The sequence below is a fragment of the Lycorma delicatula genome, chromosome 11 (assembly GCF_047948215.1).
Source record: "Lycorma delicatula isolate Av1 chromosome 11, ASM4794821v1, whole genome shotgun sequence".
In the NCBI taxonomy this organism is placed as follows: Eukaryota; Metazoa; Arthropoda; class Insecta; order Hemiptera; family Fulgoridae; genus Lycorma; species Lycorma delicatula.
This window is the reverse complement of record NC_134465.1, coordinates 44,715,202-44,731,446: the sequence shown is the minus strand read 5'-3', so window position 1 is coordinate 44,731,446 and position 16,245 is coordinate 44,715,202. Positions and strand designations below refer to the sequence as shown.

General features: G+C 30.9%; 1 protein-coding gene across 1 annotated transcript in view; it reads left to right on the top strand.

Moving 5' to 3' along the window:
• The first annotated feature begins 766 nt into the window (after positions 1–766).
• Positions 767–16,245, top strand: part of LOC142332611 (uncharacterized) — a 643,294-nt gene continuing 627,815 nt past the window's right edge. The window contains exon 1 of the mRNA XM_075379149.1: positions 767–1,195. The gene's annotated coding sequence lies outside the window, so the exon portion shown is untranslated. The remainder of the gene's footprint in view (positions 1,196–16,245) is intronic.

The following is a 16,245-nucleotide window of genomic DNA, read 5'->3' as shown; positions in this document are numbered from 1 at the left end:
AAAGCTGCATCAAACCTGTCAAATGACTGAAGACAGAAAAAAATATTTTACAGCTGTAATTTGTATTTTGGTGGGGATTGAATGGTTCGTTTTACGGTCATTTATTCTGTCTAGTATTAACTCCTAGTAAAATATTTTTAGATGTGCAACCGACAAACATTTTAGCATTTTATAACGTTTTAATGTAACAAAAATAAATAATATTTTATTATTAAAATATTTAATAATATAATCTTTCTTTAATTTATAAAGATACTTTTTATCGACTTAAAAAATACAAATAATAAATCAAATTAATATATTAAGTTTTTTTATTTCTGTCAATACTTTGATTATCCGAAGATTGGATGTGAAACCGGTTTTTTTCTAATTAATAAAAAAAATGAGTTTTTTTATTTAATTAAAAATAATTTACAGTTAAATTCTTTAATTATTTATAATAAAAGAAAAAAAAAACTTTATTTGTGTATATTACATTTTATAAAAAGTATTTTATAAACATACATGTGAACCGTACTTAGTTTTATGCTGTTGCCGTAAAAAAAAAACCATAATTTGTACGCTTGTGACACAGACTTTATAGGTGCTGCTCGGCTACTTTGCCACTCTGACGGAGTTGTATGTTATATGTTAGTTGCGGTGCGGTAGTTGTGTGGTGGGGATAGAAGCTAGGTATGAACACACAACGGCTTTGATGGGTGAAGGGGTATACGGGAGGAGGGAGAACTTACAGACCAGTTCTTCTTACCTAGCATTTCCACTACCAGTATACTCTGTACAGTCCACGCTTGTGAATAAGTTTAACTTGCTCAGCTTCCAATGTGATTTGTTTTATGTAACATCTAATCTTAATTTCTTTAATATTAACTTTTATTAATTCTTCTTAATATTGTTAAAGTCAAATCGTTCTTTTCATTCAGTTATTTTTTTTTTTTTAGTTTATGTTTATTTATTATTATTTTTATTAGTAATACAGTGATGTGAAATTTGTGTGAAATATATTTTAAATGTTAATATATTTATGTAATATAATCTTTCTAGTGTTATGTGTATAAATCTGGTGTTTGTAAATAATAGTGATTGTGAAAATTTATTTGTTTTTATGTGTTTTATATAAAATTATATCGCAAATTAATAGGATTACATCTCTTGATTTATTTTATTGGATAAACGCATACTTAACCCTTCATTAAAGGTACGTTGCCTTTTAATATTTGTCATTTAAAAATTAAAATACACATACAGAACGTACGTGTTCATCTAATATAGTTTACATTATTTTAAAACGCTGTTATTTTGTATTGTATACATTATTTTTAGTATTTATAAACAATTCTGTTTACAGTTAGTTTTTGATATGTAGTATTTCAAATATTATTCTTTTGTATTTCCGGTCTATATAATTTTTTCGTTGTAAATATATTAAAGTGAATTTTTTTCAGGTTTTTTATCGTCGTATATTTAACCGCTTTTACATTTGTATAATTTCTGTTCGATTGGAGTTTTTTTTAAATCTGCAAATCAAGAATGTGGGCGTCCACAGATATTTTAATTTAATTATCTACTAATTTAAACAAATAACATGTTCTGTATCATTTATAGTTAAATTATCTAGGAATAACACAGCAAATGGGAAGTAAATATATGTTTTAAATTTTTTACTTCCAACTTGTGTCTTTTTATCATGTCCGTATCGTATTGCACATCATGATACGAACCGTATCATTTTACGAATCAATATTTTTATGTGTGTCGTATTATTTATATAATCTGTTACATATGATTTTACTCGTATTATTACGGCTAAATAAAATGGTACGGAAATTACGCTACTACAATTTATATTTCAGTTTATAATTTTTCTTGTTGAAAATTATGATTCAAATAGATAAAACTACTGATTTAAAGTTTGAATTTTTTTTGTTTCCATCATTTTGAATAACCCTTATATATATATATATTATCGAGAATAAAATTAATGTGTTTAAAAATAATGTATTTAAAAATATTGTTTTTTATAGTGGCCGACACTCGTTCGGCCAGATGATGTCTATGGTCTTTCTATAATTATTTTTTATTTCTTTTTGTCTTCAGTCATTTGACTGGTTTGATGCAGCTCTCCAAGATTTCCTATCTAGTGCTAGTCGTTTCATTTCGGTATACCCCCTACATCCTACATCCCTAAAAATTTGTTTTACATATTCCAAACGTTGCCTGCCTACACAATTTTTTCATTCTACCTGTCCGTCCAATATTAAAGCGACTATTCCGGGATACTTTAATATGTGGCCTATAAGTCTGTCTCTTCTTTTAGCTATATTTTTCCAAATGCTTCTTTCTTCATCTATTTGTCACTTTATCCAACCATCTGATTTTTAACATTCTCCTTTAGCAGCGCATTTCAAAAGCTTCTAATCTTTTCTTCTCAGATACTCCGATCGTCCAAGTTTCACTTCCATATAAAGCGACACTCCAAACGTATACTTTTAAAAATCTTTTCCTGACATTTAAATTAATTTTTTGTAAACAAATTATATTTCTGACTGAAGGCTTGTTTCGTCTGTGCTATTCGGCATTTTATATAGCTCCTGCTTCGTCGATCTTTAGTAATTCTACTTCCCAAATAACAAAATACTTCTACCTCCATAATCTTTTCTCCTCCTATTTTCACGTTCAATGTTCCATCTTTGTTATTTCTACTACATTTCATTACTTTCGTTTTGTTCTTGTTTATTTTCATGCGGTAGTTCTTGTGTAGGACTACACAAGCCGTTCATGCCGTTCATTGTTTCTTCTAAATCCTTTTTACTCTCGGCTAGAATTACTATATCATCAGCAAAACGTATCTTATCTTTTCACCTGTACTGTTACTCCGAATCTAAATTGTTCTTTAACATCATTAACTGCTATATACAAGTATTTTATATTAAAAAAAAAATTAACTTTCAGTTACAGGTAACAAATATAAATTAGCTTAACATATTAGAGCGACAGCCAAGAATGAATTCTTTTTAATACTTAAATTTAATTAAATCTTAAATAATTAACTCTTACCGCATAATATTTCTTAATTCTAATTCTTCCTAATTAATAACCGTTCAGTGGTGCGTGGGAATCAAAATTTACCGGAATGTACGGTTTGTGAAACTGTTGTTTTAAAACTTCTACCTCTATATTACACCGTGTAATGTTTTTTTTGTAAATAATATTCTTGTTGAAACAATAATAAAGGTCCATTTTTTTTATTCATCATTTCATACAACCTGTTTATACTTTCCCGTCCAGATAGCTCTATAGAATAATTACAGCTCTAGAAGGGAAAGTATTGTAATATGTCAGATTCGGACATATGTGGTTTTCTCCGGATCTTGACGTTTAGTTATCTAAGGAACCCAAAAAACCGGATGGAACTTTTTAGGATGTTAATGTTCGTATGTTAACGTATATGTGTTCAATGTCGGCCTCCAAATCACCTTATATCTCCAGAACTACTGGACCGATCTCTTGATCAAACTCGGTCAGATTACTTTTATATATAGCATTGACGCTATTAAATTTTCAAAAGGTCAAGGGGATAAGGATGTTGAACAAGGTCACCCTCAGTATCTCGAAATTTCGCGTATTAACGACGTTTTTTTTTTAGACGCATTTGTCAACAGTTAAAAAATAACAATATTAAAAATGCCACCATTAAAAATGCTCTTAACTACTACTATGTTATGACGTCACAGGTGAGCAGTAGAATCAAATAAGTGAATATTTAAAGTGTAAAAAACTCGGTTTGGTGGGGTCTCAAATTCGATCGCCTGATCGAGTTGGTACTTGGTGCGTTAAATCTCGCGGCTACACCAGCTGCCGACCGTACAAGCGAAATTTATTCTATGTAAGTTATGAAATTACATTAGTTTAATTAGTAGTGACCGTCGACGTTATTATCGCCACTCCCACGAGAATTACATACGGTATGTGCGTGCGCTTTAATTAGAAATATTGTATTAAATAAACGAAAAAATATTAATTTAAATAAAATTATAAATATTTAAAACTAAGTTGTGTGTGTAAGCCGTACAATAGAAACAACCTATGGTTGTAGAACTTTCCCGGAACGCAGGTTTAGCCGCGTGACGGGAAAGTCACGCGGCTTTCCCGTCAAACTTTACAACTGTGAACTTTTTTTTCGATAGGAAAGTCATGAATTATGCGGTACGGGTATGACTTAGATGTACACTGACGCTGTCTTTTTTTAATGTCTTGATTTTTTTATTTCTTTCTTTAAGATTTATGATGTATAAACTTCAAATTGAAATTTCATTAATCTAATGTGTAACATGTAGAGCCGTCGCCTTTTTAGTCGACCCCCATACATTCATTTATTATTTTTTTTAATTAATGAATTATTCGTCATTATCCCATAATATCCTGGTTTTTTTTTACCTTCACCTATAGTTTTTGTTCTTCCGTTTCAGTAAATAATGGACCAGGTTTTTTCCTGTTTAGCCTCCAGTAATTACCTTTCACATAATTCTTCAGAGGATGATATGTATGATTGTAGTTTTGTACAGTCTCAGTTCGACCATTTCTTAGATGTGTGGTTAATTGAAACCCAACCACTAAAAGAACACCGGTATCTACGATCTAGTATTCAAATTCGTGTTAAAATAACTGACTTTACTAGGACTTGAACGCTGGACTTCCAAATCAGCTGATTTGGGAAGATACGTTCACCATTAGACCAACCCAGTGGGTAAAAAAAAATTTGTCTAACCAACTTTTTCTTCATTTCCTACCAGTACTTTTTAAATCTCTCATTATCTTTTATTCTGAATTCTTCTTCTGTTATTACTAGAAACATTTTTGTTCTGAAGTTCAGCTTCTTCGTTTATAAAATCTCCTTTACAAAATTCATTTTTATTTTTACTATACCTTTTATTATTAATTCCCGTTTTTTAAATCCGATATTTCTATTCCTGCTTTGTTTAATACGTTCGTAACTTTTATCACAATGTACGCTTTTAGAGAATTTTCTTGGAAATTCTATTTTATTATTTTTTTTGTCTTCAGTCATTTGACTGGTTTGATGCAGCTCTCCAAGATTCCCTATCTAGTGCTAGTCGTTTCATTTCAGTATACCCTCTACATCCTAAATCCCTAACAATTTGTTTTACATATTCCAAACGTGGCCTGCCTACACAATTTTTTCCTTCTACCTGTCCTTCCAATATTAAAGCGACTATTCCAGGATGCCTTAATATGTGGCCTATAAGTCTGTCTCTTCTTTTAACTATATTTTTCCAAATGCTTCTTTCTTCATCTATTTGCCGCAATACCTCTTCATTTGTCACTTTATCCACCCATCTGATTTTTAACATTCTCCTATAGCACCGCATTTCAAAAGCTTCTAATCTTTTCTTCTCAGATACTCCGATCGTCCAAGTTTCACTTCCATATAAAGCGACACTCCAAACATACACTTTCAAAAATCTTTTCCTGACATTTAAATTCATTTTTGATGTAAACAAATTATATTTCTTACTGAAGGCTCGTTTAGCTTGTGCTATTCGGCATTTTATATCGCTCCTGCTTCGTCCATCTTTAGTAATTTTACTTCCCAAATAACAAAATTCTTCTACCTCTATAATCTTTTCTCCTCCTATTTTCACATTCAGCGGTCCATCTTTGTTATTGCTACTACATTTCATTACTTTTGTTTTGTTCTTGTTTATTTTCATGCGATAGTTTTTGCGTAGGACTTCATCTATGCCGTTCATTGTTTCTTCTAAATCCTTTTTACTCTCGGCTAGAATTACTATATCATCAGCAAATCGTAGCATCTTTATCTTTTCACCTTGTACTGTTACTCCGAATCTAAATTGTTCTTTCACATCATTAACTGCTAGTTCCATGTATAGATTAAAAAGTAACGGAGATAGGGAACATCCTTGTCGGACTCCCTTTCTTATTAGGGCTTCTTTCTTATGTTCTTCAATTGTTATTGTTGCTGTTTGGTTCCTCTACATGTTAGCAATTGTTCTTCTATCTCTGTATTTGAACCCTAATTTTTTTAAAACGCTGAACATTATATTCCAATCTACGTTATCGAAAGCCTTTTCTAGGTCTATAAACGCCAAGTATATTGGTTTGTTTTTCTTTAATCTTCCTTCTACTATTAATCTGAGCCCTCAATTGCTTCCCTTGTCCCTATACTTTTCCTGAAACCAAATCAGTCTTCTCCTAACACTCCTTCCACTCTCCTCTCAATTCTTCTGTATAGAATTCTAGTTAAACTAGATTTTTGATGCATGACTAGTTAAACTAATGTTCTGCATTCTTCACATTTATCTGCCCCTGCTTTCTTAGGTATCATGACTATAACACTTTTTTTGAAGTCTGACGGAAATTCCCCTTTTTCATAAATATTACACACCAGTTTGTATAATCTATCAATCGCTTCCTCACCTGCACTGCGCAGTAATTCTACAGGTATTCCGTCTATTCCAGGAGCCTTTCTGCCATTTAAATCTTTTAATGCTCTCTTAAATTCAGATCTCAGTATTGTTTCTCCCATTTCATCCTCCTCTACTTCCTCTTCTTCCTCTATAACACCATTTTCTAATTCATTTCCTCCGTATAACTCTTCAATATATTCCACCCATCTATCGACTTTACCTTTCGTATTATATATTGGTGTACCATCTTTGTTTAACACATTATTAGATTTTAATTTATGTACCCCAAAATTTACCTTAACTTTCCTGTATGCTCCGTCTATTTTACCAATGTTCATTTCTCTTTCCACTTCTGAACACTTTTCTTTAATCCACTCTTCTTTCGCCAGTTTGCACTTCCTATTTATAGCATTTCTTAATTGCCGATAGATCCTTTTACTTTCTTCATCATTAGCATTCTTATATTTTCTACGTTCATCCATCAGCTGCAATATATCGTCTGAAACCCAAGGTTTTCTACCAGTTCTCATTATTCCGCCTAAGTTTGCTTCTGCTGATTTAAGAATTTCCTTTTTAACATTCTCCCATTCTTCTTCTACATTTTCTACCTTATCTTTTTTTCTCAGACCTCTTGCGATGTCCTCCTCAAACCCAACAGTTGTAAAATAAATACGAATTACTTACATGTTAATTTCTTTTTTATTAATTACAAAAATACAGTCTATTATTTGAAAAATTATTTCAAAGTTGACCATAAAATAACAATGCCCCATAATAGTATTGCGCGTGTAGTAATGATTCAAACACTAATCATATAGTAATGATTTAAACACTAATATAGATTAGTGTTTAAATCATTCTGGAAGGTACATTAAGTATATCGGGTACTGTAAATTATACTGTCGTTAGCGAAGATTTTCTGTGAATTTTAGTTTGAATGTTATCGGTGTACCATTGAAATAATGCCGTACTTAAAAAAATACGCTGATACGGTATTCATTTTGGGCATGTGCAATGGTAATGCTACAGCTGCTGTATAGTAAAATATGAAATACGTTTTCCGAATCGCAGTATTCCAGATCCCAAAACAATTACCGCGACTTTTCGCAATCTTAGGGAAAATGAAAATTCCCATCTATTATTCGTACCAGCTACGAACTGTCTGTCCAACACGACGCGGTTATTGATGAAATTATTATCGTTGCAGTTCAATATATATTCAAAACAAAAATACATTCTCATGAGGAATTAATGTTCGCATTATGCATACGGCTGAGAACTTAAGAATAATCCGTACAGAAGCGAGCCAATAAATGTTGAAAATGGCGGGCTCATTTTTGAACATTTATTATAAACTGGTAGGTTTTATAAACTGGCACTTTGATCTAGTATACTATTTCTAAATAAAATTAGATCTTTACAGTTTTATTCAATTTATCTTCCGCCATTTTGTTCAGAATTTTTCATTATGTTTGAAAGTTTTATGCGTTTATTACCCGTTTAACAAAGGTATTGTACGTCAAACACAAATGATTTTCACACCCCAGATTTCTCAAAACCTACTACTGCAGATACGGTTCTGAAATCTATTTTATTCGATTTTTCAGGTTAAAAATCATAACAAATCATTAATTCTTTCCTTAATTAAACTCCTAAAAATTTCAGTACGATCTCATTTCACTGGGGTAGCTGAAATCCGAGCGAAATTTTCACTAGCCGTAACAGGCAAACAAAGCATTTTATGACACATGTTTATATGAACTTTTTCAATTTATTTCATAAAGTAGAGTAGGTTATGAAAATCCTGGGAGAACTTCGTGATACACTCTGTATATATTATGAACATTTAAAAAAATGTAATTATTTCTTTAAAAGTTTTTTTGTATATTTATTTTTTGGTTTGGTTTTTGTTTTAATACTTCTCGAGTCTTTCGTGAAGCAATATTACAAAAGTTATGGGATGGTAGGCAAATATTTGTACGAGATTGCTTGTATTGTTTTTTTGTGCCTGAAAAACCAGTGTTTGTATTGTCTATGTACTTTTACAACTTTAATTTCAGTTTTATTACCGAATGAATAATTGTTTTTGTTACTGGTTTTTCTTCCATTTTATCTGTTTACTTATGTTAAACTCATACTTTTTACTCCATTTTGAAAATCATTTGCAATAAATAAAATTATGTAATAGACAGCAATTTTATTATTTCTTTCAAAATTTTATTAATTATTTATTAATTTCTTTTTGATTTATGAATAAAATTTAACTTTTGAATGTTTCAGATATCGATTTTATTTATTTTTTGTTAATAACTTTCTTTAAAAATTAAATACTGTACTATTAATTTAGGAACAGATTTGTATACTTTTCATCCGTTAAAATATATATGCTGATTGGATATCATAATCGTAATCATTTAAATAAAATCTAACACCGGTCATAAAAAAAAAGGTGCAGCCGTCCTCGAGCATACTAATAGTTACATGCCGGGATTAGTAAAAAACAAAGTAAGAAATGAAGAGGTGTCACTTGCTTCTTAATTCAAATGAATATACTGTTGGAAATTATCGTGCCATGTCCGTAGATTTTTTTTCATTAATAAAATTAATTGTGATTTTTACGTGTTACAAATTCTGTTCACTATAGGGATCGGGTGTATAATTAGCAGCATTACTCTAAGAGAAAGAGAATATTATTAATATCTCGTGTAGTTGCTTTACTGAGTCGTAGTCAAAGAACGGTTGTGAATGATAATATAAAATAATAAATTAATATACTACTTTTTGTAGTAAATTATTCACTGTATCCACTGTGTAGGGGGTAATATTTAATATAATAGTTCTAAAAATAATAAAATTTCTAAGGTGTCAAGTATATACTTTTTGTTTTTTTTTTTCATAAGGATATAGGGTAAAATATTTAAGTGTTTTTTGTAAAAATAAAACCTGAAATTTATAATGTTGATCAGTACTATTATATAAAGAGGAAGAGGATTTTTGTTTGTTCAGAATAAAGAAAAACCTACTCAATCGATCGCAACCAAATTTTATTAATGAACGGTGAACTGTGAGTCTATCACTGTGTGAACTGGGTTCGAACTGAATGTTTCGAATCCATCGAATGAATAATATTGCAAAAATAGTAGAATTAAATTTAATAAGATAAAATAATATTAAATAAATTTAAAAAAAATGTCTGTTTAATATTAGTTGGTTTCTCGTGGTGACTGCGTGTCATCACACGCATAAGTGAGGACTTCGGGCGAGGCTAGACCGATCATCACAATCAACGGTGTACCCCTGCGGTGGTGTTTTGGGGAGGAGGTTGCTATTATAATATTTTTGCAAACAATCGTCTGATTTTCAAAATTCAAACGGGGTATTTGTTAGTAGGTTGACGGCTAACTTTTGCTCGCATCAGGTACACTTTCGATTATTTTTAACAGTTGTTAAGATCATGAAATAAATAAACATATACGATATACGATACAAGAAGTATGGATGCAAAAAATACACAATTCCCGGTGTATTTAAAGAACGGTTTCGAAAATCGTTTGTCTATTTAGAACCTAAAATTTATAACGTAATTGTATAAAGTGTACAACTGTTGAAAATATCTTCAATTAAGAGGTGAAGAAATGGGTCACCAGTATGTAGGACAGTAGTGTTTTGTTTTCTAAATTAAAATGAATAAAATTAAGACGGTGTTCAAAATTTGCAATATAAGGTTTTGTACTCTCTTTTCCTGTTTAGCCTCCGGTAACTACCGTTAAGATAATTCGTCAGAGGATGATATGTATGAGTGTAAATGAAGTATAGTCTTGTACATTATAAGTTCGACCATTCCTGAGATGTGTGGTTAATTGAAACCCAACTACCAAAGAACACCGGTATCCACGATCTAGTATTCAAATCCGTGTAAAAATATCTGGCTTTACTAGGACTTGACGCTGGAACTCTCGATTTCCAAATCAGCTGATTTGGGAAGACGCAAAGGTTTTGTACTATTGTTGATGAATCAAACCGCACACTGCCTTATATGTAACAATTAGTAATTTGAACTAGACTCCATACGACAAACTTTAGAATAATCAGATTTAATTTAGGCTACATTTTAAAACTCAATTTATATATTAATACCTTTGGCAGTGGAGGTTTTATGTTGCACTAGGTATTCTAGAAAATGGAGTACGTAGACCAAATACCAATAATTATACCTTCCTATAATTATTTGTAAAATTATTATCGGAATAAATTTGAATTTGAATTTTTGTGGGAAAACGTTATTTGGTCAAAGGATAGTTTGGGACCCAAAATGTTTTATTAAGAAGTTTGATAGTTCTCTTAATCATAATTTTATTCTGTTTAATTTTTAAGATTATTTGTTCAAGGACTTAAAATCGGACCTACATTTTTTTTTTTTTACTGAAAATTTTTATCGTTTTCATAGCTTTACTCTAAATACTGCATAGTAATGTTACTAAATTTAAAAACCGTTTGGTATATTTTAAATAAAAATCTGTAATGAGTAAAGGCGAGAAAAATTAGTAACCCTTTGTCTGCTGTCTTTTTTTAGTTTATTTTTCGATTTAAAATAAATAAATAAACAAATAGATTAGGACATAACTGTTAATATCAATATTCGACTTTATATCTATAGAAGCGAGGGATTAAATTTTAAGCGTTAAGGAAAGTTTAACCAGTTTGGTTTTCAATTTCTAGATTAATTTACCGACCCACCGGGTTGGTCTAGTGGTGAACGCGTTTTCCCAAATCAGCTGATTTGGAAGTCGAGAGTTCCAGCGTTCAAGTCCTAGTAAATCCAGTTATTTTTACACGGATTTGAATACTAGATCGTGGATACTGGTGTTCTTTATTGGTTGGGTTTCAATTAACCACACATCTCAGGAATGGTCGAACTGAGAATGTACAAGACTAGACTTCTTTTACATTCATACATATCATCCTCATTCATCCTCTGAAGTATTATCTAAACGGTAGTTACCGGAGGCTAAACAGGAAAAAGAGAGATTACTTTACCGAATTTCTGTTAATTGAATCCCAAGTTTTTATGAACATCGATATATGTAAATGGTAATTTAAATATAACCGTTTGATTCATTACTTAGCAAGATATCATTCGTTCTTTAGTCGGACTTTCTCAGTAAATAAATCTTGAACCGATTCCTGTAATTTTTTATTAACGATATTTTCTTAGATGGATTAAAGAAGTGTTTATTTATTCAAGGTTGTATTATTTAGAGAAATTTTTGTTTTTATTTTGAAAGAGCTGGTATCAACAGATGGTCCATCAGCCCGTTACAAAATTGTAACGTATAAAAAATGCCGTGATTGACTGGGATTCGAACCTGGGACTTCCGCACGAAATGTAAAAAAAAAAAAGATTCAACAAGCCTGTATTGTTATTTATTTATTAATTAATCAAAGTCTTAACACAACACTGGTTAAATTTACTGTTAGTTATTAGAAATTATTTATTTTATAAGTGATAAATGCCGATCTCGAATACCGAACAATGTAGGTGAAAAGTAAAAAATTACCGTTCTTTCATGTCAGCAAAGTGGATTTTAAACAAGTTTTCAAGTAAATATTTGTAGATAAACTGTCTTTAATAGTATATTTAGAATAAGATGAATTATTCGGAATTTTGAATAGATTCGGAATTTCAATTGTATTTATATAATATAAATAACATATGATATTTATTATTATTATTATTATTATGCTTTTACGGCCAACATGGGACCACTTAAGTCAATTTTAGTTGGATCTTTTCTGAGAAAAGCGTGTTATTTTACTCTTTCGAGCTGCCCAGTATTTCTTCATCCGTTCAGATCTTGCTTTCTTTTCTTCATCCGTAAACACCCTCTTCGTTGTATTTTGTCGTTTGTCTGTCTTTTGTTTAAATCTAATGCTTTTATCTTTTAGCTTTGTAATTTTTCCAGTTTTATTCTGTAGGTCAGTCAGGGAAATTCCCAATTCTTTCATATCTTCTCTAATTTCTTTGATCCATCCTACTTCTAGCTTTTGGAACCAGAGCTTTTCAATGATATTTCTTGACAGTCTTGTTTGCGGTGTCCTTATGAGATGACCGAAGAAAGAGATTCTTTTTTTCCGCATAGTATCAGTAACAGGCTCTATTTCTCGATACACCACCTCATTTGGCACAACCCACCATTGGCCTTCTTTTTGGTGTTTTTTATTGATACACGTTCTGACAATTCTCCTCTCTATTTTCAGAATTTTATCGATTCGGTTTTTCTGAGTGATTTTGAAAAGGGTCTCGCTTCCGTAGGTGACTTCTGGCTGTACTACAGTTTTATAATGTTTAAGTTTTGTTTTAGTCTAAAGGCATTTTTTGTTATATGTTGACCAAGTTAATTTTTGGGATTTAATCATTTTATTTGTCCTGTTTTGCCATGTCACTTTTTCATTTAAATTATAAGTTATTATTTCCCCTAGATATTTAAATTGTCTTACTATTTTAATTTTCTGATTGTTTACTGTAATGTGCTCTATTACCAGAGGATCTATGGCCATTAGTTCAGTTTTTTCGAAAGAGATATGAAGCCCTATCTTTTGTGCTAGGTTTTGAAGGCTCATGATTTGTGTTTTGGCTTCTTGAATATTATTTGCTAAAAGAGCGAGGTCATCTGCAAATCCTAGGCAATTTAGTGTGATGGAGTTTTTCTTAGTACCCATTTTTATATTTTTGGGATTTATTTCATACCATTTTCTCATGACAAATTCAAGGGCGCAGTTAAAAAGGAGTGGTGAGAGGCCGTCTCCTTGCCTCAATCCAGTTAATATAATAATAATATTATTTATATAATAATATTTATATAATATATATTTTTGTAGGTATTTCAATTATAATTTATCTTTGGTTCAATATTTAAAAAAAATTTGATACTGTATCAAAATACTATTTTTACTTTGTCGGCTATAACGATGATTTATGCTGCTACTTATAATGGGAAAGTATATAGACGCTTAAAAAATAATCTAAACAATAGATCTTTTGTTAAGTTTTAAGTTTTTTTTTTTTTTTTTTTTTTTTTTTTGTTATATCGCCACATATAATTGAAACTTGTACGTGTAATATGGAATTGGAATTTTGTAGCGTTTGAAAAATTCCACGCTGAAAATAGATTTAAATAAATTGTAAATAATCGAGAAAAATATTTTTTATTTCAATGCTCCCAAGCCAAAAAATCTATTTTTATCTGATTGACGTTTGTGCGTGTACGGTGGTCTGTATTTGACCTTACAATTATGGGACCTTGTTAACCAATTTTATTCAAATTTGGTAGACAGGTACACTACCTTATAAGGGAAAATGTGTTAAATATTTTCAAAAATTGGATAAAGAAATGGGGATCGTTTTGACCGAAATAAAATTTCAGATCTTTACTGGGCACCTTAACAAAATAAATTTTTCTTACAAAATCTGAAGTTTTTTTATGTCGCTGTTTTTAAAAATGTCACTATGTTTTAGAAAATAATCTCTAAGTGGTTACATTACATTAAAAAAAAAAAAAGGCGTAATTTTAGATAATGTTGTAGTTTTCTAGGATGAGGGTGAACATTTTTGGCTAATTTCTTTTTCAACAAATAGTACAGTATAAAAAAAAATTAAGATTTTTAAATGCAATTTAAAATTTCAAAGATGTATTACAGAAGACGAAAATTTAATTTAAAATTACATCAAACATATCATGTTTTATTTATTTTCTTGATTAAATTGATGTTTGACAATACTGTGAGTTACAACTTTTCCCTTATTTTCTTAAGTAAAAAAAAAAGAAGTTTTATAACTTTTTTCATTTTAATTTACTAAATGATATTATTCTACTTTTATGTTAATTACCATATCGACTTAATTCCAAAATTAGAGCTTAAAAAATCTTACCACACATAAGGTAGTAAAGTACTAACAAATATAAAATTTTGGTTTTTCATTTGTTAACGAACCGTTAATTTTTTAAACTATATATTAAAATCTATATATATTTTTTTGTCTTCAGTCATTTGACTGGTTTGATGCAGCTCTCCAAGATTCCCTATCTAGTGCTAGTCGTTTCATTTCAGTATACCCTCTACATCCTACATCCCTAACAATTTGTTTTACATATTCCAAACGTGGCCTGCCTACACAATTTTTCCCTTCTACCTGTCCTTCCAATATTAAAGCGACTATTCCAGGATGCCTTAGTATGTGGCCTATAAGTCTGTCTCTTCTTTTAAATATATTTTCCCAAATGCTTCTTTCTTCATCTATTTGCCGCAATATTTGTTACTTTATCCACCCGTATGATTTTTAACATTCTCCTATAGCACCGCATTTCAAAAGCTTGTAATCTTTTCTTCTCAGGTACTCCGATCGTTCAAGTTTCACATCCATATAAAGCTATGCTCCAAACATATACTTTCAAAAATCTTTCCTGATGTGTAAATTAATTTTTAATGTTAGCAAATTATATTTCTGTTTGAAAGTTCATTTTGCCTGTGCTATTCGTCATTTTATATCGCTCCTGCTTCGTCCATCTTTAGTAATTCTACTTCCCAAATAACAAAATTCTTCTACCTCCATAATCTTTTTTCCTCCTATTTTCACATTCAGCGTTCCATCTTCGTTATTTCTACTACATTTCACTACTTTTATTTTGTTCTTGTTTATTTTCATGCGGCAGTTCTTGTGTAGGACTTCATCCATGCCATTCACTGTTTCTTCTGAGTCTTTTTTACTCTCGGTTGGAATTACCATATCATTAGGAAATCGTAGCATCTTTATCTTTTCACCTTCCACCGTTACTACGAATCTAAACTGTTCTTTAACATCATTAACTGCCAGTTGTATGTAAAGATTAAAAAGTAACGGAGATAGGGAACATCCTTGTCTGACTCCTGTTTGTATTTGTGCTTTTTCTTATGCTCTTCGATTATTACTGTTGCGGTTGGGTTCCTGTAAATGTTAGCGATTGTTCTTCTATGTCTATACTTGAACCCTAAATTTTTTTAAATGCTGAACATGTTATTCCAGTCTACATTATCGAATGCCTTTTCTAGCTCTATAAATGCCAAGTATGTTGGCTTGCTTTTCTTTAATCTTCCTTCTACTATAATCTGACCGCTAAAATTGCTTCCCTTGTTCCTATACTTTTCCTGAAACCAAATTGGTAATTTCCTGACAGTTCTTCCACTCTTCTCTCAATTCTATAATCAGTAGCGAGTACTATTGTTTGTGGTACGGAAAATCTCACATTATGGAGGAAACTTCCTGTTCTTTCTCAGAAGTTGCACATCTGCACGACAATTCTACCCCTATTAACGTTTAAAAGACGCAGAAATAATTAAAAAGGCGGGTCGAGGGGTATTTCCGCATTCACCAAACAGTTCCGATCTCGCACTATCAGATTTTGACGTGAAACGCCTTTAAAATCATACCGAAACATGCGGGTACCAGAACAGAAATTTATAGCGTAACAAATAAGTCTATATCGTCTTGCCTTAATAACTCCTTATTAGTCTCAGAAACGTAAATGCGGTGTCATTTTATAATTTACACGATTAGCTCCCTGATACGACTTTGAGTTGCATGACTGATGAGTTGGTTAGCAGGGAGGGGGCACAGCGCAGATCGGCCAAAACTGGCGCTCTCGCTCATTTCCGTTCAGTGTAGCTCACGACTTAAACGTAATAGCGTGGTGATTCGTGTGTTTATGTTTAGTTTGTCATGATAGGTCGATTTAAATAATAATAAGTGCATTTTTCTCAATAT